This window comes from Triturus cristatus, chromosome 8, assembly GCF_964204655.1.
Source record: "Triturus cristatus chromosome 8, aTriCri1.1, whole genome shotgun sequence".
NCBI classification, from domain to species: domain Eukaryota; kingdom Metazoa; phylum Chordata; class Amphibia; order Caudata; family Salamandridae; genus Triturus; species Triturus cristatus.
Window position 1 is genome coordinate 1,532,274,720 of NC_140591.1, and position 24,694 is coordinate 1,532,299,413.

A 24,694-nucleotide genomic window follows, 5' to 3' on the forward strand; every position below is an offset into this window, starting at 1 on the left:
AAAGGCAAGTAGAGACCCTCAGTGGCTGCTTTTACTTGTGCTTCTGTGATTAATATATATAGGGGCTGGCCTATATAGAAGCACCCAGCCTACAGCTGGATATGCCCTATGATTCCTAGAATGCGCAATACAATGATCTTAGCATACTAATTTGTTTTTAAGTCCCGCTTTTATTGACCATATGTACAGGTACAATTAGATTGAAGAGGATTTGGCACCTTTGTTGTTTACAATGTGGCAAGCTCACATCAGCATATTTTGCACAAAATGGGAAAATGACTTATTTCCTAAATACCTTTGTTTGCACTTTAGTACATACCAATGGATACAATCCGGGTATTATTTCTAATATTATGAAATGGAATATGTGTATTGTAATGAGTTATAGGCTCCGTTCATTAAATAACTATGTATATGTTTTTAAGAAAGAAAGCCATTACTATGCTCTATACACAACAGCGTCTATTTTGCACAAATTGCGTATTTGCACAATATTGCTGGTCCCTTTGCACATTATAAGGTTATCTGCTGTAATGCTAAATACATAGTTATGAAGATATATTTTAATTGTTAATTGTCTTTACATATCTATAACTTGGCGCCATAGTATGTCTTCTACTTCCATCCCAAATCTCAATCACATGATCTAGTTTGAAATTGGCACTGTCACTTTAAAAGATGTGGTCTGTCATGCTCACATTGTCATGTGAACAAGGCTCGGACAAGCCGAAACGTTATCGCGACATACTGCACTGGTCCGTGTCCGTATGTGCTGTGCTGCTGCTGCTTGACTGCGGAGTTCGTGATATATCTATATCTATATATATATATATATATATAGATATATATCGAGCACTCCACTTTCCACAGCCACAGCCGTTGGCACTTCAGTCCTTGAAGAATGGAGCGCCGACCACAATTGAGGTGCTAAAAGAATGTTTTTTATTAACCCATCAGCATGTCGTCCATTACGCGTTTCGGCTCCGTAAAGCCTTGATCACAGTTACAACATCCCCAATGTTCTCACAATGTTTACAGCACTCTAGTGGAGGATTGCACCGGCTGACTCAATGATTTCAGGACTGCAGGGCTGTAATGGAATGGCAGCCCGATCGCAGCACGGAGGAGAAATTGATTTAAAATTGCACATCCTTTCTCGAGGCCCACTGGAGTGCTGTAAACATTGTGAGAACATTGGGGATGTTGTAACTTTGGACAAATACATGGACCCTACTGAGGGAAATATCGGCACTGCAACTCCCAGCATGCTATTCACTGGAGAGTGCATACTAATGGAACAATATGTTTGCAGTGTGTTCTCCATGGTTTGTTTTTGCCCCGCCCTATGATTAAGGTGAAGTGTCACCGAAACGCGTCAGGGACTGTTCAATTATTAATAAAAAGTTCTGTTGAACTCTCTTCCGCAGGAGTGGCGTCCTTGAGCTCTGGGGCAACTTTGGAGGATATATATATATATATACAGTCCTCGTTTTTGCGAATATATATATATATATATATCACGCTCCTTTTCTCCTTTTCTCCACTTTCACCTCTGAGCGGAGCACTCGTGGACGGGTGCAGTTTGCGGTAGTGGACACCGCTAAATGTCAAAGCTCCAATTTCCCTTATTTGTCAAGAAATAACGCACTCCGGGGGGGGAACGTCACAGTTATTGTTTAATTAACGGTAACTGCAAACAAAACAAAAACAAACGCGTTTCGGCGTCAGCCTTCTTCTGTGTTCATTACACATTAGTGACGTCACTAATGTGTAATGAACACAGAAGAAGGCTGACGCCGAAACGCGTTTGTTTTTGTTTTGTTTGCAGTTACCGTTAATTAAACAATAACTGTGACGTTCCCCCCCCCGGAGTGCGTTATTTCTTGACAAATAAGGGAAATTGGAGCTTTGATATATATATATATATATATATATATATATATATATATATATATATATTATTACCGATAATAATTGATCGGTCTTCCCTGTGTTGTGATGATTACCGTCAGCTGGTCTTTTTTTACGTTTCTAACAAATAGTCTAAGCAGTCGTCCTATAGGTTCTTTCTCATACCAGTTGTCTGAATATTCAAATAACAACCTACAATAAAATGCCAATTCCTGATTAAAAAACTATAAAGAATATAATCCTAAAATGAAGGGTTTGAGAAGTAGACGCATGATCGCAGCAAACCGAGACAGACCTATACAGGATTAGGGCTACGTCATTATTATTTTAGAAACTATTGTGAGACGTGTCTTTAGCTTACTTTTCGCAATGTGAAACAGTTACTGTATATTTACTGAGTGTTTGGAGTGTGAGCACTGAATGCGGCACATGATGTGCTTCATTGGAAATGACCCAGCTTCACTCTGATCAAAGGTTTGTGTTCACAGTAGTCATTCGGCAATTGTAGCCCAATATATCTGAGAGCTCTGAGATCTTTTTAGTTCTCTGACAGTAGTTGATATTCAACTGTGTCTGGAAATACATTTATTAAGTTGTTTGGCGGTGTCTCTGAATCCATAGGATAGATTTCGGTATTTCTCTTGGTTTGTATTGCGTTGATCATGCTGCTCTGTGCTGGTGGTATTGCCATTGCTGCACTGTTCTGCACACCGGGTAAAGGTAACACTGTCATTGCTGCAGTGCTCTGCACACTGGGTACAGGTAACACTGTCGTTGCAGCAGTGCTCTGCACACCGGGTACAGGTAACACTGTCATTGCTGCAGTGTTCTGCACACCGGGTACAGGTAACACTTTCGTTGCAGCAGTGCTCTGCACACCGGGTACAGGTAACACTGTCGTTGCAGCAGTGCTCTGCACACTGGGTACAGGTATCACTGTCGTTGCAGCAGTGCTCTGCTCACCGGGTACAGGTAACACTGTCGCTGCAGCAGTGCTCTGCACACCGGGTACAGGTAACACTGTCGTTGCAGCAGTGCTCTGCACACCGTGTACAGGTAACACTGTGGTTGCAGCAGTGCTCTGCACACCGGGTACAGGTAACACTGTCATTGCAGCAGGGCTCTGCACACTGGGTACAGGTAACACTGTCGTTGCAGCAGTGCTCTGCACACCGGGTACAGGTAACACTGTCATTGCTGCAGTGTTCTGCACACCGGGTACAGGTAACTCTTTCGTTGCAGCAGTGCTCTGCACACCGGGTACAGGTAACACTGTCGTTGCAGCAGTGCTCTGCACACTGGGTACAGGTATCACTGTCGTTGCAGCAGTGCTCTGCTCACCGGGTACAGGTAACACTGTCGCTGCAGCAGTGCTCTGCACACCGGGTACAGGTAACACTGTTGTTGCAGCAGTGCTCTGCACACTGTGTACAGGTAACACTGTCGTTGCAGCAGTGCTCTGCACACTGTGTACAGGTAACACTGTCATTGCAGCAGGGCTCTGCACACTGGGTACAGGTATCACTGTCGTTGCAGCAGTGCTCTGCACACTGGGTACAGGTATCACTGTCGTTGCAGCAGTGCTCTGCTCACCGGGTACAGGTAACACTGTCGCTGCAGCAGTGCTCTGCACACCGGGTACAGGTAACACTGTTGTTGCAGCAGTGCTCTGCACACCGGGTACAGGTATCACTGTAGCTGCAGCAGTGCTCTGCACACCGGGTACAGGTAACACTGTTGTTGCAGCAGTGCTCTGCACACCGGGTACAGGTAACACTGTCATTGCTGCAGTGTTCTGCACACCGGGTACAGGTAACACTTTCGTTGCAGCAGTGCTCTGCACACCGGGTACAGGTAACACTGTTGTTGCAGCAGTGCTCTGCACACTGTGTACAGGTAACACTGTCGTTGCAGCAGTGCTCTGCACACTGTGTACAGGTAACACTGTCATTGCAGCAGGGCTCTGCACACTGGGTACAGGTATCACTGTCGTTGCAGCAGTGCTCTGCACACTGGGTACAGGTATCACTGTCGTTGCAGCAGTGCTCTGCTCACCGGGTACAGGTAACACTGTCGCTGCAGCAGTGCTCTGCACACCGGGTACAGGTAACACTGTCGTTGCAGCAGTGCTCTGCACACCGGGTACAGGTAACACTGTTGTTGCAGCAGTGCTCTGCACACCGGGTACAGGTATCACTGTTGTTGCAGCAGTGCTCTGCACACCGGGTACAGGTATCACTGTCGTTGCAGCAGTGCTCTGCACACCGGGTACAGGTATCACTGTCGTTGCAGCAGTGCTCTGCTCACCGAGTACAGGTAACACTGTGGTTGCAGCAGTGCTCTGCTCACCGGGTACAGGTAACACTGCCATTGCAGCAGTGCTCTGCACACCGGGTACAGGTAACACTTTGGTTGCAGCAGTGCTCTGCACACCGGGTACAGGTAACACTGTTGTTGCAGCAGTGCTCTGCACACCGGGTACAGGTATCACTGTAGCTGCAGCAGTGCTCTGCACATCGGGTACAGGTAACACTGCCATTGCAGCAGTGCTCTGCACATCGGGTACAGGTAACATTGTCGTTGCAGCAGTGCTCTGCACACCGGGTACAGGTATCACTGTCGTTGCAGCAGTGCTCTGCTCACCGAGTACAGGTATCACTGTTGTTGCAGCAGTGCTCTGCTCACCGGGTACAGGTAACACTGCCGTTGCAGCAGTGCTCTGCACCCCGGGTACAGGTAACACTTTCGTTGCAGCAGTGCTCTGCACACCGGGTACAGGTAACACTGTTGTTGCAGCAGTGCTCTGCACACCGGGTACAGGTATCACTGTAGCTGCAGCAGTGCTCTGCACATCGGGTACAGGTAACACTGTTGTTGCAGCAGTGCTCTGCACACCGGGTACAGGTATCACTGTAGCTGCAGCAGTGCTCTGCACATCGGGTACAGGTAACACTGCCATTGCAGCAGTGCTCTGCACACCGGGTACAGGTAACACTTTCGTTGCAGCAGTGCTCTGCACACCGGGTACAGGTAACACTGTTGTTGCAGCAGTGCTCTGCACACCGGGTACAGGTATCACTGTAGCTGCAGCAGTGCTCTGCACATCGGGTACAGGTAACACTGCCATTGCAGCAGTGCTCTGCACACCGGGTACAGGTAACATTGTCATTGCAGCAGTGCTCTGCACACCGGGTACAGGTAACACTGTCATTGCAGCAGCGCTCTGCACACCGGGTACAGGTAACACTGCCATTGCAGCAGTGCTCTGCACACTGGGTACAGGTAACACTGCCATTGCAGCAGTGCTCTGCACACTGGGTACAGGTATCACTGTCGTTGCAGCAGTGCTCTGCACACCGGGTACAGGTAACACTGTTGTTGCAGCAGTGCTCTGCACACCGGGTACAGGTATCACTGTCGTTGCAGCAGTGCTCTGCTCACCGGGTACAGGTAACACTGCCATTGCAGCAGTGCTCTGTACACCGGGTACAGGTAACACTGTTGTTGCAGCAGTGCTCTGCACACCGGGTACAGGTATCACTGTCGTTGCAGCAGTGCTCTGCACACCGGGTACTCGTTGGTCTCTTATTACTCATGGCCTTTTCGGGGTGGAGCGTAGCAGGGCAAACCCCCGGTTGGTCAGGCCCCCAACTGCCTGAAGGACTAACGGAGCACCGTCAAGGTTTTCCAGGAACCTGCCCTGAGGCTCCTGGTCTTTGGCTCTGGCACCCCTACTGTGCAGCGCAGAGGTACCCTTACTGTACCCGTATGCCGCAGAGGTACCCTTACTGTACGTGTCTGCTTCCAGATCGCCCTGTAACTCTGCCTGCAATGAAAAAGGAAAACATTACAATGTTCTACATACATTGCCTGCCAACCCCATGCCGTGTAAGCGGTAGGGTGGGAGACGGCGTGTCTGGTGCAAAGATGACGCCAGAGAGGTGGGGGGAGGTATAAGTACCCTCCCCCGACCTCTGTGCGCTGGAAGTGACGTGCCTAACACGCCAAGGTGAAGGACTCCTTCCCTGAGTCCAACCCTTAGCCAGTAGGGTGGCGTTTGTGCCCAAATGGCACTAAAGGGCAGCCCGTTCGGAATGCCCCCCTGCGGGGCTGCGGACAGCCGCATAGTGCCATTATCGGCACCTTCCCCACCCACAGTCTGAGCATGCAAGAATAAATAAATACACAAAACAGCTTTTGTTCTGGGAAAAAATTGATGCATGTTTATTCCATACAAAAGTATGCAATATGATGGGTTATCTTACGGGCGATCCAAGGGCGGGCAGCTGTACCCACCTATGCTGCCCCCGCCCGCCTGATGAGCCAACACTGTGGGACACCCAGACAGTGCTACACCTTTGGTGATCCTCTTCCGGATCACGTGACACGTTGGTCTCTTATTACTCACGCCCTTTTCGGGGCAGAGCGTAGCAGGGCAAACCCCCGGTTGGTCAGGCCCCCAACCGCCCGAAGGACTAACGGGGCGCCAGCACGGTTTTCCAGGAACCTGCCCTAAGGCTCCTGGTATTTGGCTCTGGCACCCTTACTGTGCAGCGCAGAGGTTCCCTTACTGTACCCGTCTTTCTGCAGAGGTACCCTTACTGTACCAGTCTGTTTCCAGATCACCCTGTAACTCCGCCACAGCTCTGGAGGCTGCCCCCGTCGCCGCCAGAGCCCCTCACCAAAACAGCTCATTTCTGACCTGCAACCTGCTTCCTAGGGCCTCATGCATGTCAAGTGGAAAGTGTCCATGCTCACCTGTGACAGATGCACCCCATGTTTGTCATTCTAACCTAGGCATACGCCTGGATGCCAATGGCAACATTGGCCCTAATCTTTAGCAACGTAGCCTTTAAAATTAGCCTGAATCAGCTTGTGTCTGATGAAACCCAGGCCCCTCTGGTCTGCGAACTGAGGCCAAGAACAGTTCCTTCTTCCAGGGATGTTCAACAGCCTCCTCTGACTTAGCTCCGACCTCTGCGGGGATCATCTCAGACCACCAGAGCCCACATTGACCCATGTAGTTGCTGATCTCACAAAAACAGCGCATTTCTCACCTGCAACCGCTCATTTCCAGGCCTCCTGCAAATCTAAGGGAAGAGATCCCTCTCTACTGGTGATGGATGAACCCTATCTATATCACAATAGCCATCGACGTTAGCCTGGATCCGCTAGTGTCTGATGAAACAAAAGACCCTTCTGGCCTGTGAACCTGTGCCAAGAACTATTCACCCTTCTGCGGGAAAGTTCCACTGCCTCACATGACCTAGCTCCGTGCCAGCTCTGGGCGGGACGAGATCAGACACCAAGGCTCACATTGCCCCATCTATTTGCTGATCTCACCTAGTTGCCGTCCTTCTAGCACCATGTGTGTCTGAACACCTGTGTCCCCCATCTATGGGACAGCAGCCTACTTGTTAGGTAACCGCTCACAACCCCGCCTGCCTACTTTGGCTATTCAAGCGGGGAGAATTATGCTTAACATTTGCACAGTCCCTTTGCTTTCTAAATCATGACGCACGGGAATGTTCATAACTAGAAGTATGTGCCAATGAGCAAGGGTGCCCTCCTGCCCTTGCCATGCATCCCTTATTCCTTATGGGAATTTCGCCAGCTCAACCCCCTCTGGTGAAACCCCCTAGGCATACCAACTAAGAGAATCTGTCCGATTTAATACAGTGTGCACTGTTTGCGATATGGTGCCTAACATTAAGGATTGCTAAGTCCTACTTTACCCTCATCCTCGAATATTGCCAAATAGGGAGGGCAGGGACGTTCACACTGCCTACCCCTGGCCAACCCCAGCGGTGGAAAATTACCTACACCGTTAAATTTTACTTTTTGTTGATCACTGTACATGCCAAATGTTCTTTTGCATAGTAGCCTTTTGTGCTTGACACCTTGTTTCCCCATTTCTTGGGACGGCAGCACACTATGTTGGCTGACAGCGTCACCACCCAGCGAGGCAACTATTACTAACCAGGCAGGCATTTGCGCCTAACTGCAGGATCATGTCACCTACCCTTGGTTCTCACTTATTTTGCCCCGTTGACCAGACGGATGCACAAACCCCTCTGATTGCTAAACCCTGGTAAACACCATAATGGTGTCAAATCTGGTTTGAAACAATATATGTCTTATGCCCACTATTGGAGACACCTCACCCTTTCGTACAATTACAACTTACGCAGCGTACCCCGCTTGCTTAACTGCCGTCGGATCACAGACGCCCAGTACCTACTGTCCATCTCCGACCCTGGAGGCTTTAAACCTGCCAAAGTGTCTTGAACCAAGTTTCACAGTTCCCTGTTTAGCTGCAGTACACCTTCAGTGGATCCGCTAGGAGATACGCCAAACCGCATCCGTCATGCAAACCTTAAGTACACAATTTTCACCTGGGCGTACCTCAAATGAGACACGCTCCACACAGCTGTAAGGCCAGAGACACAAATATATTAACCCTATTTACTGGGTTTTTTCACTTGTCACCCTTCTGGTTGGTGATGCGGAACCTCCTACCCAGCATAAGCTGACCATCTAGCGTTGAAGCCACACCACCCATGTCCCTGGAATCACCCCCCACCCCCCTGTGCAATAGTACTAATGCTAAGAGGGTAATCAATTCAACATTCCTCCTTTCCTGCCGGACTGTGGTCTGTTCAGGTTGATCTGTGGTGGCTGCACCCAGACTTCACAGGCAGATTTATTGCTGATAATGTGACCAGTTGACCTTTGGGGAATCTCGCGCTTGCAACTTGTAACTACAGCGATTGTTTAATTGAAATGATACTGCGTGTCTAAATGAACTATGCACAGGTAATTGGGCTCCAATATGCGCAGTTGTTGTGCACAGCAAAGTGGATGGCCAGGATGAGTTGGGGGACCTCCCCCTACCAGTCTCTGCTGTAGTTTTCCTTTAAATGGAACGGCCCGCTGTGCTCAGCGGACCGGTGAAATTGTATCCCAAGCCTTCTTATGTGAAAATTGGGGATACTTTTAATACCACTGGTTGGGGGGAACAGGGGAAGTGCTGGGCCTACTGCCAGCATCTCCCCTGCTTCGTCATGGTTTCCTAAGTACCAGTCCCGTACCCTCCTAGACCACCCTAGGATTTAACAGGGTTGACCCCCCAACCTGGGATGCAATGGCCTGGTAGCCACTGGAAAAGTATATGAGTGCTATCGGGGACCTGAGCTATCATCTATTTCAAGCAAGGAATGGCCACCTGCAGCTCTCAATTGCTCCCCGATAAAATGATCTTCACCAGCAGTTAACATAGCTCAATTATTACTTGCTGTCCTGTCTTGGTCCACCCGGCACTCAAAGAAGTGCTCGCTTCCTAGGTGGGGTGATGCAGCCTGACCTACTATGCTAAGAGCAGAGTGCACCTGCTCCGTAACCCCCAGGCTGCTTGTCTGGCCTTCCTATATGCCCAGGGATACCTAAGGCAATGCTTCAATTCCGAACTGGTGTGACTGTGCAAGAAGTGTAGTGAGCCTTCACCTGCACGAGTCGCCCAACAGACAAGTTGGTCCTGACTAACCTTGTGTTCTGGGAAGGCGTATCCCATGTTCTATCAACTATTGGGCTGTTGGAATGCTGTATGCAAGGTGGGGATGCTAACCTGCCCCAACTCGCGGCACCACAGCTTGCGCAAGCTTGCGAGATACTAGAACATTTTTGGACGTTTAGTAAATGTGACACATAGGACTTGTCCCTCAAACTTAATTCAGGATTTGTCCATCGAATTGAGCCAGTAACCACCCTAGGTGAAGTCTGGCCCTCCCAAACTTCTGCTATTATTCCCAGGAGTAGACAAGACAGTGGGAACAGGAGGGGAAAAATATGTGTCAATGCCAGCCCTTTCTTGAATACTGGGAATGCCAAATGTGCTTTCTTTAACTCACTGCTCCCACCCAGTTTGATCCCAAAACTTTGGGGCACTTTTAGTAGTAACATGCCCTTAATGGTAAAACCTGTCCATAACCATTGTCTATATGGGGACAAAAGATGAACCATGGTATCATCACTGATCAAGTCTGATGTCATATTCGCTACCTCTGGCATATTCTCATAAATCGCCATATATGACTGGCCCTGCACTCGCAACCTATGCTTTGTGTGATCTTGGCCCACTTTAGTTTGAGCAGAGCCCTGCGATGTATACTGGGCGACACGGTCGATAATGCACAAGTAAACTACCCCCCTCCCATCAAGTTGCACAGTACATGGTAAGGGTACGATGGGTTAGTTACTCTCCTGTGGCCCCCATGCCACTGCACTTGCAGCACTAATGAAAACTTCGTCGTTTTAGTTGTGTCAACTTTGTTGCCTGCGTCATCCTACAGCCCCATGGCACTTCCAACACCAGAATGTCACGCAGCCCCTCCGTAGCTTGGATACTAACCAGGTATAGATGTGTCGGAAGACCCATCTCTTGGCGCCTGCCTGCCACAAATTTCGCTGCGTGTCCTAGTCTGTGAAAACCCGGGCGCAGGGTAGACTGCCCAACTAAGCCCGCGGGGAAATCGCACAACACCTCCAGCCCACGCCTGGCCAAGCAAACCCTACCGGTCCAGAAAGGCATGTGTGAGATCAATAATCAATGTTTGTTGTATGCATCTCTAAATTGGCCAGACAGTCACCCTGTGACTGTCTCACACACTGGTGTTGGCAAATAAGTACCCGTGCCATGGCCCAAAACCCACCGGCTTAGATCAAACCCTGAGAGGGAGCCATTATGCGACTAAGGGACCAAGTCATCGGGTGGCAGCGCATTCCATCTTATGCAATACTTGATGTTGGTGTGCCAGTACCTTACCTGCACTGTGCCATGGCCCCAGCCAGCCCATGCTCTGGGTCGCCCTCGGGCCATACGAGCGCTGCAGCAGAATACCGGTTAAGATTGGCCCACTCATCTACCCCGCACCCACAGTGTGTGTGGCACTGTCCCCCGCAGCTATTGCCAGCAAACTCCCAGGTCTATATATGCGCTCCCCTCTCACCACTGGCACAGGGTGCATCAAAACCGGCAGAAAGTGTGTACGGGTTACTCTGCTATGCTCTGCCCCCAATCTTACCAGGCTGCTTAAATGCCACAGATTGAGTGGCTTATGACATAGACGGTGCAATATTGTATATGGAGTTTCTGGTTGGCCAGGGTATGCACCCAAGGCAGGCAGAACCCCCCCCACTCCTATCCGAGTAGCCAGCGAGGATAATCTGCCGCGCCTGGACGCTGCAACGAACCAAACCATGCCTCAACAGGGCCCAAGGCCAGCCTGACCCAGAGCGAAAGGAACCTGCATTTGTATGCCCAGGGTAAAAGGCACCGGTGTAGCACCAGTGCGCGCATTGCGCACTTAGACCACTCCCGACAGTCCTAGGATAGGCCGCTCCCAATACAGCACACCAGGCCCAGAATCACAAGTGTGCTAGCTTGCCACATGTCCAGAAAGGCATGTGTGTAATCAATAATTAACGTTTGTTGTATGTATCTCTAAATTGGCCAGACAGTCACCCCGTGGCATACTGTCTCACACACGGATGTTCAACCAGAGGCAAGCCCGTCTGCGCACGTCTGCGCCCTGGAGCGTCCAGCGGCCAGTCAGTATGCCGCTTCATACATGAATAGCGGCTCGACTTATAAGTATTCTGCCTCTGATCTGCGACGGTTACATGACAACTCCTTACACTGTAACCCTATGGACATGACTATCATCTGTTATCGTAAGTGTCCTCAATGCAATTTTTTTGTGAAACCTAAAATAAACAGACCACTGTCCCAATATTTGTCCCCTAAAACCCCCAGAGATTCTGGAAACGTGACCATAAAGCTAATCAGTATTAATTGTCGATCTCTGCCAAAAAACAAGGCCCACATATTTGACCTCCTTCACTCAGAACAGCCCGATGCAGTGTTCTTGACTGAAACTTGGCTTCACTCTGGGTCTGGCCCTGATGTGGCCATTGCCCTTCCTTCGGGCTATGTAGTGGTGAGGTGTGATAGAGCCTCTGGTAGAGGTGGGGGTATTGCAGTAATCTTTAAATCTAGCTATGTATGCACCCTTGAAGCCCTCTTGTTTCCTATGTGTGAAGCTGCTCTTTTCAAACTGACAGTCACTCCCCAGTGGACATTCTCGGGTATACTGATGTATCGCCCCCCGAATAACTCCACGAGTTGGCTATCATCACTGGCAGAATTAGTTGCCCCTTTCGCTCTAAAGTCGGCCAATTTCACCATTGTGGGGGACCTTAACCTACATTTGGAAAACACGCAAGACAATTTAATCAGTGCTGTTTTGACGGATTTGGAGGCATTGAACATTTTCTTACGTAATCATGGCCCTACCCACCAGGCAGGGCACTTTTTGGATCCAATTTTCTCTACCCTTGACTACGCATGCAGCCCGTCTACCCCCTTGGATTGGTCTGATCATTATGCCATCCATTTTAGTCTGCATATTAAGAGATCTGCTCCAGTCCACAGCTCAGACTCGGTCAGCTATTACAGAGCATGGTCAAAATTAGACCTCCCTGGTTTTAATACCTCTCTACTTGCCTCTCATCCAGACCCTAATCTCCCTCTCTTGCCTTTGAACCTAGCAGTCTCTTCGTGGCTGTCTTCTGCCATAGACCTTCATCTGCCTTTGCGTCGTAAACGCAGCCTAGGCCATCACCCCCCGGCACCATGGTTCACGGATGAGTTAAAACTCATGAAGTCTGAGTGTAAGCATTTGGAACGTAGGTGGAGAAAGAGCTACAGCCCTCATTGCAAACTTGCCTACAGAGCAGCACTTGGACAGTATCATCTGGCCTGTAGGAAAGCAAAATCCATCTTTGTAATAGACGAGATAAATAACTCTTCTAACCGCCCTCGGGCACTCTTTGCTATGGTCAAAAATCTGGCTGGTTCCAAGGCTTCCCCATCTCCACCTTCGCTCGACGAGCCTCGCTGCAATGAGATTGCAGACTTTTTCACCACCAAAGTAGAAACTATCTACCATTCCCTTTTGGGACCTCAGCCTCCATCTTCTTCTGTGCAGTCTGTTTCATCACTGCCAGTCCCTGTCTCTGCCCGCCCTTTGTTACTCAAATGGCACAGGCTGGATCAACAAACTCTTATCTGATTGCTTATCCAAGGTCAAATCCGGTTCCCCTCTGGATCCAGTTCCGATGGATATTCTTCGTCAGCTCTCCCCTGATTCCCTTCTTATTATTCAGGCCCTCTTAAATGCCTCCCTTCGAGAATCTACTGTCCCTGAGGACTGGAAGCGGGCTATGGTGGTCCCTCTTCTTAAAAAGCCTACAGCGGACCCCAAAATTCTTTCAAACTACCGCCCGATTTCTTTGCTGCCTATGTTCTCCAAGATTCTTGAGAGACATGTTAACACCCATTTGTCGCTGTACATAGAATCGTCCAGTTTCTCCATCCCTCTCAATCAGGCTTTCGTTCGCATTTTTCCACCGAGACCACGCTACTAGGAGTGTCCGAGAATCTCCGCTCTCTGCTTGACAGGGGAGAATCGGCGGCTCTTATCCTTCTGGATTTAAGTGCCGCGTTCGACACTGTGTCGCATTCCATCCTATTGAACGCCCTCAGGTCTGCAGGGGTAGCGGGTTCAGCCTTGGCCTGGTTGGCCTCCTTTATACAGAATCGCTCCTTTCAGATCTTTTCACAAACTGCCTCATCTTCTATCCGCCCATCTGCATATGGAGTTCCCCAGGGGTCCTCACTTAGCCCTCTGCTTTTCAATATCTATATACGTCCTTTGGCGGATATTGTGGAGACCTCTGGCTCAGCTCTTTACTCATATGCAGATGATACCCAGATTATATTTTCACTATCAGCGGGAGAGGAAAGTTCTCCCTCCTCGCTTCAGCTTGGTCTGGGTAAGGTGGCGGAGTGGATGCAGACTAATCTTCTAAAACTAAATGGTGAGAAAACGGAGGTGCTGATACCAGGTAATAACAAACACCTTTGGGGCCCCCAACATTGGCCTACTACAATGGGTCCTCTTCCCCAGCCAGTGAAGCAGGTGCGGAACCTCAGCTTTATTATGGACGATTTACTCTTGATGCGGCAACAGGTGGTCAGTGTTGCAGCTACCTGTTTTACCATTTTGAGATGGTTACGGAAGATCCTCTGGATGCTCCCGGACTCCACCAAGCGCACAGTAGTTCAGGCCTTAATTACATCACGCCTAGACTACGGGAATGTGCTATACTTGGGGGGCAGCCAGGAGATTCTGCGGAAACTGCAGTTAGTCCAGAATTCAGCAGCCCGCCTCCTGTGTAATATTCCCAGGAGGACCTGCGTCTCTCCTTTTCTTCAAGATCTACACTGGCTGCGTATAGAAAATCGCATCAAATACAAGACACTGTGCATAATGTTTCAAATTAAACATCAGACGGCCCCTGCGTACCTGCAATCTCTCATTCGTCCTTACGTTCCTGTCCGTTCTCTCAGATCCTCTTCTCAGGGCAACTTTCATATCGCCCGTTTTAGGCTGTCCAGAATGGGCGGCCGCTCATTCTCGTGCATGGCACCTAAACTTTGGAATTCACTACCTCTGTCATTAAAACTGGAACCTTGCTTCCATAACTTCCGAAAGAACTTGAAGACCTGGCTCTTTCCTCGCCAATAAATCTTAACCACAGTGATCCCTTTTTCGCCATGTCATCGGTGGCGCCGGGAGACCCCATTGTGGGTAGCTGTGCACCTTAGAAATTAATATAATAATAATAATAACCTGAGCGTAGAATTACTCAGAACCCCCTGCCCATACCAAAGAAGGCTGGGTCAACAAGACAGGACTCTGCATATCAGAGCAGGCTTAATCAGGTGGCACCTTGAGAGGCTGGGGCCTGTGTCCAACGCCCGCATATATAGAAGCCCTCGTTATGGCAAAGCTGAAGCTCTACACGTCGCCATCGCCAGAATACGGCACGCCCAACAGGGCCCAAGCCCATCTTGGCTGAGGACCCTCAACCCCTGCCACCGCCGTCCCCCACCTGGACGGAGCCTACAGGAGGCACCTAGAAGGCAAAACAATTTAATGATACTTCCCTACTCCACTCCAACGGGCTGGGATAATGGATTCTCCCTCCCTCTCGCTTGTCCAGGACCCCAGAATTAATAAACAGCTTCCAGTAGTCTAATGATGCTTAAAGATGCCGTGGCAATGTGTCAAAGCCACCCGCAGGTCCGAAGAAGGCTGTGCATTGCCCGACAGCGAGAAGGATTAGCCAGTATGGGCGTCTTAGGCCCGGCTGGGAGCGCCGCACCACGCGCTCAGAACGCATTACCTACTCTAGGCACCTTTGCCACACCTCAGAGGGGTTGTTTGCCAGAGGATGACGGGGGCCTCAAACCCTTGCCACGGGCCCCGTAAAGCCCACATACACTGGCCACAATAACAATTAGCCCAAGCAAGCCAATCGGGCGCTGGTCCCCCGACAGCGGATCTACCGGGAACCTACTACCCGCTGCAACCTGTATGCCAATCATCCGCAACACCCGTCCTCCCCGGGGATTTAGCATGAGTGCTCCTTGCTTCGAGCCACTGCATCGGGGCCAGGGTATCACACCCTCGCCCTCGTCTATTGCGGCGGAGCAGGAATAACCAATTTATTGAAGCGCTCTCCATTAACCCGCTTGTCGGATAGCAATTGGTGGTGCCAAACCACTACTGACTTCCCGTAATGGCCAACCGTGGCACCCGCAGCGGCGTCTGGTGAATTGGGGGACTCCAATGAACTGCCCGATGGCCAGTAATACTCCCAGGGTCGGCCCCTACCTTTACTATACAGAGCCAACGGGCGATAGGCCCCCCCGACCGGTGGCGACCTGAGCACCAACCATCCACCCCTGGGAAGGCGGTAGGAAACAACATTTAACTTCAAAATCGGGGCAGATCGTGCGATGGGCCCCCCCGCCGCTGACCCCCAGGCAACGCAATGTAGACCACCACCCGAGCGCCAACCCCCACCACGCGCGTCCTTCCCTGGAAAGGCGAAGGGAGCTACCTTTATATTCTTAATACGGGCTGGTAGGACGGTGAGCCCCGCCGCCCCCCGCAGCGGATAACTGGGAGACACATTCCGTGTGGCCCTGAGCGCCCGAACCAGCCGAGCATGCCCTCCCTGGGGAGGCGACGTGAAAACATTTAACTTACAAATACGGTGGCAGCCGGCGATGTGCCCCATCCAACAGCAGTCTCCCAGGTAACACGTTACCGATGGCGACCTGAACACCTTACAAACCTAGTTGAGAATGCGGTGCCATGCAGGGGGTGTTCCACTCTTCAAGAGAGGGAGCGATGGGACCACCAGGCACCTCACATCCTGTCTCCTGCCCTGCAGCTGTTAAACCGAGCCCAATAACAAACATTGTCCTGCGCGCTCCTGGTGTTCTCTATCAAGAAGGGATCACACACAGACATCCCCAGTGTGAAGAGTGGCTCGTGCAACATGCAAACTGAGCTAGAATCTGCGGGTTAAGTTTAAATAAAGAGGTCACGCTCCATCTACGCTGACCTAACACGGCGCCTGTGTTAAAGAGCACAAGCTAAAAGTATATAAAGCGCACATGATCCCGCCTGCAGTGCTCAATCATTGCCAGGCAGGGGAATCAATCAATTCTAATATGCTGAACAAACTGGCCATCCATGTAAAGCCTCGGAGCCCCATCTAAATGCATGGATTTGGACCCACAACCTTGAATGTAAGACACTGAGGCCATCACCACTAGGCCACAGCGACGCTCAGGGTGGAAGGCACAAGGGCGGACACCGACAGCAGGCCCGTGTCATTGGAGGGAGTGGTGCGCGACCACAGAATCAGGAAAGCAAAACCATCGCTCCACTCTCACTACCCCACACGTCCGCAAGAGAACGGCGAGCGCCAGATCCCGGGGCTCGACAAAAGCGTTTTCTTCCCACAATGCCTATGAAAGAGACACCCTAGCCACAGACACAACGGCTCGCCCAGGAGCACAACCTAATCATGTTAGGCACATTGAGGTTGCTGATCCCGGCAAACGTGTGCTGGAGCGCTAAGGGCCCGGTGCCACTAAGCAGGCCCATGACCCCCCAGCCTGCCGGGAAGCTTGAAACCCCCAGCAGGATACTCGGTTGCTAGCGAAGCCTGCATCCCCCCCGCCTGGGCCCCGACACCGCCTCTACGCGGTGCAGGCAACAGCTGCATAGCTGTGGAGGCAGGGGGCACTCTACTGCCCTGCCCGGGGACCCAATACAATAGAGGGGTGAACTGGGCGACTTACTCTATCAAATGTGTAAGGCTGCCCGGGGGGGGGTTGCGCAGCGGCCCGCCCCTTGGAGGGCGGCCGCCTTAGTGCCACAGGAAGGCACAGGGGTGGGAGGTCGAGTGCCTGGGCTAGTCCGGGGGAGACCCCAACAGATAGCTGTTTCCGGCGAGGACGGGCAGGAGACAGGGGTACTTATACTGTCTCCGCCCCCTCCTCGTCCTCTTGTCCGCTCGTTCGCCTTGCAGCTCGGTCCTCGCGTGCCCAGCAGCCTCGGAGCCCCTCGCTCGCGGTGAGTTTGCCTGTCTCCCCTCCCCGCCCCGGCCCTGTCCCTGGGCAGCACCAGGTGACGGGGCCCTGTGGTCGGAATACCACGGGCGGGGGGGTTGCGGGCACAAAGCCAGGCCCAAGCGCCGGTTAGAGAGGCTGCGGGTGCTGCGGGGTTGGGGCGCGCGTGTGTTAGTATCGGTCAGGCATCGGCAAGCCATCGTGTAAGGATTTAGCGTTGCGGCTAGAGCGGTGGACTTCCAACCTGGGGAACCAGGTTCGAGCCTGGGCAACGGCGCTTAGCATCCTGCGAGTTCGGGAGATCGCTTAATCTCCCTGTGCCCAACAAAAATGAATGTTTTCATTGGTAATGGTGCGCATGAGCGCCCTGATACAGATTTCTCCCCGTGTAGGAATCGTAATGTGATACAAACGTCGCTGCGGCTGCAGCGCAATGTCTCTGCCGGGCACGGAGCTCTCTTACTGTATGTCCCCAATTTGCGAAAGTATTGGTAATGTAACGTTTACCTCCCCGTGTAGGAATTGTAATGTAAACGCGGTGCTATGGTAAGCGCCCATTACCTTCGGGTCGAGTTGCTGTCCCTGCCGAGCCCGTCTACTATCTCCTGCTCCGGGACCCCTGGGCGCGCCCCCCCCCTCCCCCCCCCCGCCATCACCTCCCAGCACTGGGCGGCAGCTTTGGGTCGTGGCTCGGTGGCTAAGTAGCAGGCGTCGAACTCGCCACCTGGGGAGGAGAGGGGGCCCGCGCTGCTGACCTTGGTGAAAGCAACCAAGGTTCGAGCCTCGAGGTCGCGTCCACATTCTGGGATCCTTTGGCATATCGCTCTGTCTCCCTGTACCTGATGGTGTGATGTAGTGTAGTTTATTATGCTTTTGAAGCACCTTATGCTGCGTTTCGCTCCGCGGCAATTACCAGGCCTCACTTAATTTCAAGATATCTCGTGTGATTATTTTTCTTCCTGGGAGAGAGATCAGCATGTGGTACAGTTGAGGTATTGACTCCGGTGAAGTTAGTGCAGAGGGTCAATGCGCCTGCTGCAAAGAACGTGTGCCAAGTGGATTTCTGAGTGCGTAGGATGTAAACAGGTCTGCAGGTTACTGTTTCAAAAGAGGCATCCTTTTGTTACTTGCAATTTATAACCTAACGTCCGAATATTCAACAAGGAGTTATAAACGTTCATCCTAGAACTCTAGAACGGCATTCACACTGCAAAGCATACATTGTTAGAACAATGATAAATGTTGCAAAAAAAAAAAAAAAAGGGTTTAATTCGGCTAGAAACCGACTCTGAGCTTGTAGTTCTCCCGCACCAAGCAACCTTAAACCACACTGCCTACCTGTAGGGACGACATGAGACTCCTACTCTTTGCGTCCTTTGGGCTTAGGTAACATTTCCTATACACGGAGTCACACGCGCATGATTGATTGTCTGTGTAAGTTGTGTGAGATGCAAAGTGCTCGGACACTCAACACTGGTAGGAGTGGCGCTATATAACTGATTCAATGCATCTGTGAGTGTGGTTATGGAGACTTGGTCACTGTATAGGGAGGCTAGTGAGAGTATCCGTGATGGGGGTGGCATTTGGGGGGTGCCAACAAACATTGTTGCACAGGGTACCACCAACTAAGGCCGGCCCCAGGCTTTACCCCCGGCATCTCCAGTTGGTTTTTATTCGGTTGAGGGGAGGGTGCATCTTCCAGGGGGAGGGGAGGGGGGGGGGGGTGATTCGAGTCCGGAGGCGTGGTAAATGGCCCTAGGTCGCCTGCTCTCATGCGCGCTGCGGCCTCTTCACCTCCCGGCTCATACGGCATCCCCAGGCATCGCCTAGGGGGCCTGCCAGCAGCCCCCACCCCACGGGATCAGTCAGCTCTGGTTTCTTCTCCCACTGTGCAGCGCCGGCACTGAACCCCCCCCTCAGGCTTCGGGATCGGACCCGAGGTTACCGAGGTACTTGCTACAATTGGGCAACGGTCTGCGGGTTCACGGCCTAGCCACGCTGACCCCTTTCCCGCTGGTGCATGGATCGGGCCTGGTCCATGGCCAGCGTGGCTCGCTGCGGGTGCCACTGTCTGTACCGAAAGTGCCGGATGAAAAGGGAGGGGCCACGGGTGCTAAGCCAGAGAGTGTTAGGGCCCATCACCCGGCTGGAGTTGCGCTTTGTGTCGTCAATTTTAATTTGCTGGGCCGGCACATGAGGCCCAACGGGGGGCGCACGGGTGACGCGAGGGGGCACAGGTAACCCCGCCTTCCTCCTTGAATTCAGTCTGGGCGGCCATCCCCACAGCAAATAGGCAACGCTGGGGCGACGGATTAATTTTGACCGGGTGCCCTCTTTGTCGCCCACCTCGCCTTTACCTTACCTCGCAGCATCGGTCCGTCGTCCGCGCCTCCTCGTGCTCCGCCGGCCCCCACGGCTCTGTGATCGTCGTCGCCTCCACGCTTCTTGTCTGGTGAGTTTTGCAGCACCCACTCCGCCCCGGCCCTGTCCCTGGGCAGTACCAGGTCGACGGGGCCCTGTGGCGAGGATCGCCACGGGCGGAGGGTATGCAAGATTGGGGGCTGGGGAGGCGGGTTTGGGCTAAAGAGCGCGATGTTTGATTTCGCCCGGACCGTTGCGGGGCTTTGGGGAGTGCGGGCCGCGCAGGGGGCAGTTCCGTGCCATTGAGTGGCGGGCTCGGCATCTGGTGTCGATTATTGAGCTCTCGGCCTGTCTACTCCTGGGCGTCGGGGCCCCTGGGGCGAGCTCCGGGTCGCATCCTTTCTGTACATTGGGGGAATGGGGGCACTGGGCAGTCATGGCGTATAGACGGGCATCGCTGTGGCAGAGATCTCGAGAGCAGCAGTGCAGGTGCACCATTGCCGGTGCCTAGTAGGATCCTGGGGCATGCAATGTGTGGCGCTCTCTGAGTGTCGAGCATCGAACCGCGTGCTCACTTCCACAATCCTGGGAGTCGGGGAAGACCACGTAATCTTCCGGTGAGGAATGGTCGTGTAGATACGGCCCTGCTGCAATTCCTTCGGGTCGCGTGCCCGCTAGATAATGAACGGTGATAATGAATCGGGTTGCAATCACTGACGCGCAGGTCCTCAAACACAATCGGTCGGGTTTGTTGAGTTTCGGGGCCGCGTTGGCATTCTGGTTTTCGGGTATTTCACTCAATCTCCCCCCTGTTTAAAGATGTAGCTTTGATACGTTAGGCTGCTACTGTGCTAAGAGCCGTGGCTCATGTTCTCAATCCGGGGGGCGGGGTCTTCGAATCACGGGCCCGCGTCCGCATCGTGCCTTGTAGGAGAGCGATTGTGGTCGGATGGTTGGTTTTCGACTTTGGGCCAGGAAACCAGGGTTCGAGCCTAGAGGTCGACTCCACATCCTGGGTTTCTGGGTGAATCACTTAATCTCCCGTGCGCGAATGCAACCGGTGCTCATTTAAAGCGCCGTCATTTCTGTCGCGCGGTTCAAACCTGCATTGGAGGCGTAAGGTAACCGATGCTCATGTAAAGCACCGTCAAACCGTCGCGCAGTACACACCTGCATTACATAAATATTGTAACCCTTTTGCAGTTAAAGCGCTGTCATACCATCGCGATATACAAACCTTCCGGTTGTGGCTGCGCTACTACTTCCTGTGATCCTGGGCAAATCATTTAATTCTCCCCCCGTGCCTCGAGTGGGGTCCGGGTGATGACGCGGGGAATGTAGCACGAATGTCACAGAATGGTGTCCATTAAAAGAAATGGGCATACATTTTAATCACGTAATCTCCGTGATGAGGATGTGATTAAAACGAGTCTCCTTATAGTAAGCAATGCAACTATCAACCACTTAATGTAAATACGAGCCCAACAGCTGGTAAATAACTTTTCTGAACTCCTTGCTATCTGAGAGGTCTAGCAAAGAATCGACCATAATGAACACTGCTTTGTATTCACGGCCCCGATGTGACGCTGATTATGACATTCGAGCACCTGAGTGGCCCGGTGATCAAAGGCATATCATTTGGTTTGAATTACGCGCCTAGTGCCTGGTTGTGTAATGTAATTAGGGCACTCAGGTAAAGCGCTCAAATACCGTCGGGACGATGGCGCGCTACATAAATAGGCAACAGGTTGCTCCTGAGACTCGCTCACGCAAGATGGTACTTGGGAGCGAAGCGCCCAGTGCCTAGATTTAGAAGTTTAAATACGGCACTCATGTGGTCGAGCTCGCGCAATTATGTTGATCCATCGAGATTGGTGACGGGGCGGCCGGGGTCCAACAGGAATTGGGGGCTGCCTAGAGTGCATAATCACGGAGTATTGTACTTGTCATGTAAGCGCTCCATTAAACTTTGTGCTATGCAACCGGCGCTCTTGCAAAGCGCTTCTATGCGTTCGTGTGGCGCTCGCGTGATCTGGGGCATTCAAGCATGTTAATATTGTACTGGAGCCCCCCCCCCCGTGCCTGGATGCGTAATGCAAATATGGTGCTCTAGATCGGGGACATTCGAGCATGAGATATTGCACTAAGCCCCCGTGCCGGGAGGGGTGATTTAAATACGGTGCTCACGTAAAGCGCTCCAATACCTTCAGGTCGATCTCGCGCTATATAATTATGCAACATGTAGTGGCTGGCTGCCTAGAAAGCAGATGCTTGATGCAGGGATTGCATTGTTCACAAGAATTTTGCGCCAATACTTTCGGGTCGAGTCTGCGCTATATAAATATGCAAGCCGTAACTGCTGGCTGCCTATAAGGCAGATACATGTGCATGCATTACGTGATTACGGCCCTTACTAAACCCCCCCCCCCGCACCTCAATTGTTAATCTGGTGCGTAGTGGTGATCACGTTCGCCTATCACGTGAAAGGTCCCCGGTTCGTGACCGGTCGGAAACACTTTAATCCCTCCGTTGGGTCCAGGTGGGCCTTCGTGGATGAGGGCCGCCGACTGCGCTGCCGCCAATGGGCGAGAATGCGGGCGGCGAGTTGCAATGGATGCGCTGCCACCGAATGCGTGAATGTGTCATATAAACACGTGTCCAGCTGTGAGGAACTGTTGCTCATCCCAAAGGTAAATTAAGGCACTCGGGGGGATTTCTCGTTTAAATGCGGGGGCCGGGGACATTTGAGCGGGTATACGGGATTGAGCACCAGTGCCCTGTGTGAAAGTGAATGCGAGACTTAAGTAAGGCGCCATTATACCTCGTGTCGATTTTCGCGTTCGACCGCAATTGAGGTACTGAGTTACCAGTGCCCTGGGTAGGGTCAATACGATGCTCATACGCGTGCAAAGTAAATGAATGGGGGTTCGACGGCAAAGAAGCCGCACACCCTGCGCCGGGGGAGCCGTGAGGAGATTAGCGTCGGTTCACGGCCCTTATACACCAGCACTGCAAGGCTGGGGGCTGCCTGGGTCCCCGCTGATCGCGGGCGGTGCAACACCTGTGGCGTGCTGGGTTCGTGCTCAACAGGAGCAAGGTAATTGCATTTTGTTCCATCAGGGTACGGGGACCGTCTATAGCACCAGATACTGTAAGCTGCCATTTTCGCCCTGGGTGGGGTGTCAATGTCATCTACTTTGCAGCCAGACCCTGTGCAGGCAAAGCAAAGGCATACTTGCGATGGTGCAACGGGCACTCAGCAGTAGAGTTAGATGCCATCATACCCCGGTATGACGCAGTGTTGAAACATAGGTTGTGGCCATACACGACCAGGCACTCTAGGGCAGCTGGGGCGGGGGGGTGCCAGTGCCAAGAGGGTGCGGGTTGCCTTGGTAGGGCTGCTGGCTTGGAGGGAGCACTACTCTGATTGCCACAAGGGCACGTCTTGTTTCATAGAAGGCTGAATTGTTAATTTTATGGCATGGTGCCAGTTGCTTTAGTTATGCGCACGTTTCTTGGCAGTGTCAGAAACATTCAGAACGCAATGCTGGTGGTTAGCCTGTTGTCATGCTGTTCAGAGGTATTTTTAACTCAGGCATGGCCAAGCATGGGTTATAGGCCGGTGGTCTGCCCTGGGATTCCTGTTAACAGGCAGGTGAAGCAGCAGAACTTGGAGGGCCTTGGGTTTGACCGCTGGAAACTAGGGCGGAGCATGGTTGCTCACTTAGTAGCCCGCCCTTGAGTTCGACGAAACAGTTACCTGTGATGCAAGTATCGGTTCCGGGTAACTTCTCCCGCCCTCCAGCACTGGCTGGCAGCCATGCAGGTTGTGGAAGTGGCCTTCCAACAGGGGCGTATGGTCCATATGATCAAGGGAAACACCGGGTTAACACTTGGGCTACTAATCAGCGGGAGAACAATCGGCTTTCCCAGTATTCAATTAGAGAAGTATTTTACACGTTGTTCTCCTCTGTGGTCACCCTGACCTGTCCCTCCCTGGTATACTAGCAAATTTTGGGAGGGCAAGGCTTTACATTTGATGGTGACTGGTGGAATACGATGGGCGTACTCCAACGGAGTGAAAGAGGAAGCAAGGCGGGCTTGTCAACTCTTACCTCCTCCCGCATGGGCACTCTCAGGCAGGAGTGTCTTGTCAAAGGGATTGTTCTGTAGCCATGCAAAGGCAACTTTGGACCTTCGCTTATTTTAGGTTTAAGGTCATTTCAGTCAAATCCACAGGAGAGTTTAGAAAGGATGGGGGAATCTGTCCTGATGGTGCACGCTGGCCGCCGGCCCGGTTGGGCGTAGACTTGTTTTGGCTGGACCTGGGAGAAGCCCGTTATCAGTAGGCTGTAGGTATGAAGGCCTATCGGGAGCCATGCGCAGTTGCGCAGAGCAAAGAGGTCTTGGCTTCATCAGGCATGGTCTTATACACGCCAAGTCCACAGGGTGCCTGGAGGGAGATGGGGTGCACCTCTCTAGTTTAGGCATGGACCTTTTCCTACTGGACCTAGGGGAAGCTTGGGCTGCAGCAGGTTGTAAGTAAACAGGTCTACCTTGGTGGGGGGCCCTGGTAGTGACGGTGGCCACTCCCAAGGCTGTGGAGGAGTTACAGGGCGATCCAGGGTCTGCACATACCAAGGGGTATAGCATGCAGCAGCACCGCGGGGTGCTAAGCCAGGATACCCAGGGATGTTTAGCGGGTCCCCTGGAAGAACGACGGCGCCCCGTTAACCGAAAGGCGGTTGTGGGTCTGAGCAACCGGGGGCTGCCATGTATGCTCCGCCCACCCAGCACGGGGGGGCGTGTGAAGCATGTGGACTGGTGGTCCACGGATGGGAGGGGTGGACCCTCCCAATATTTGGTATA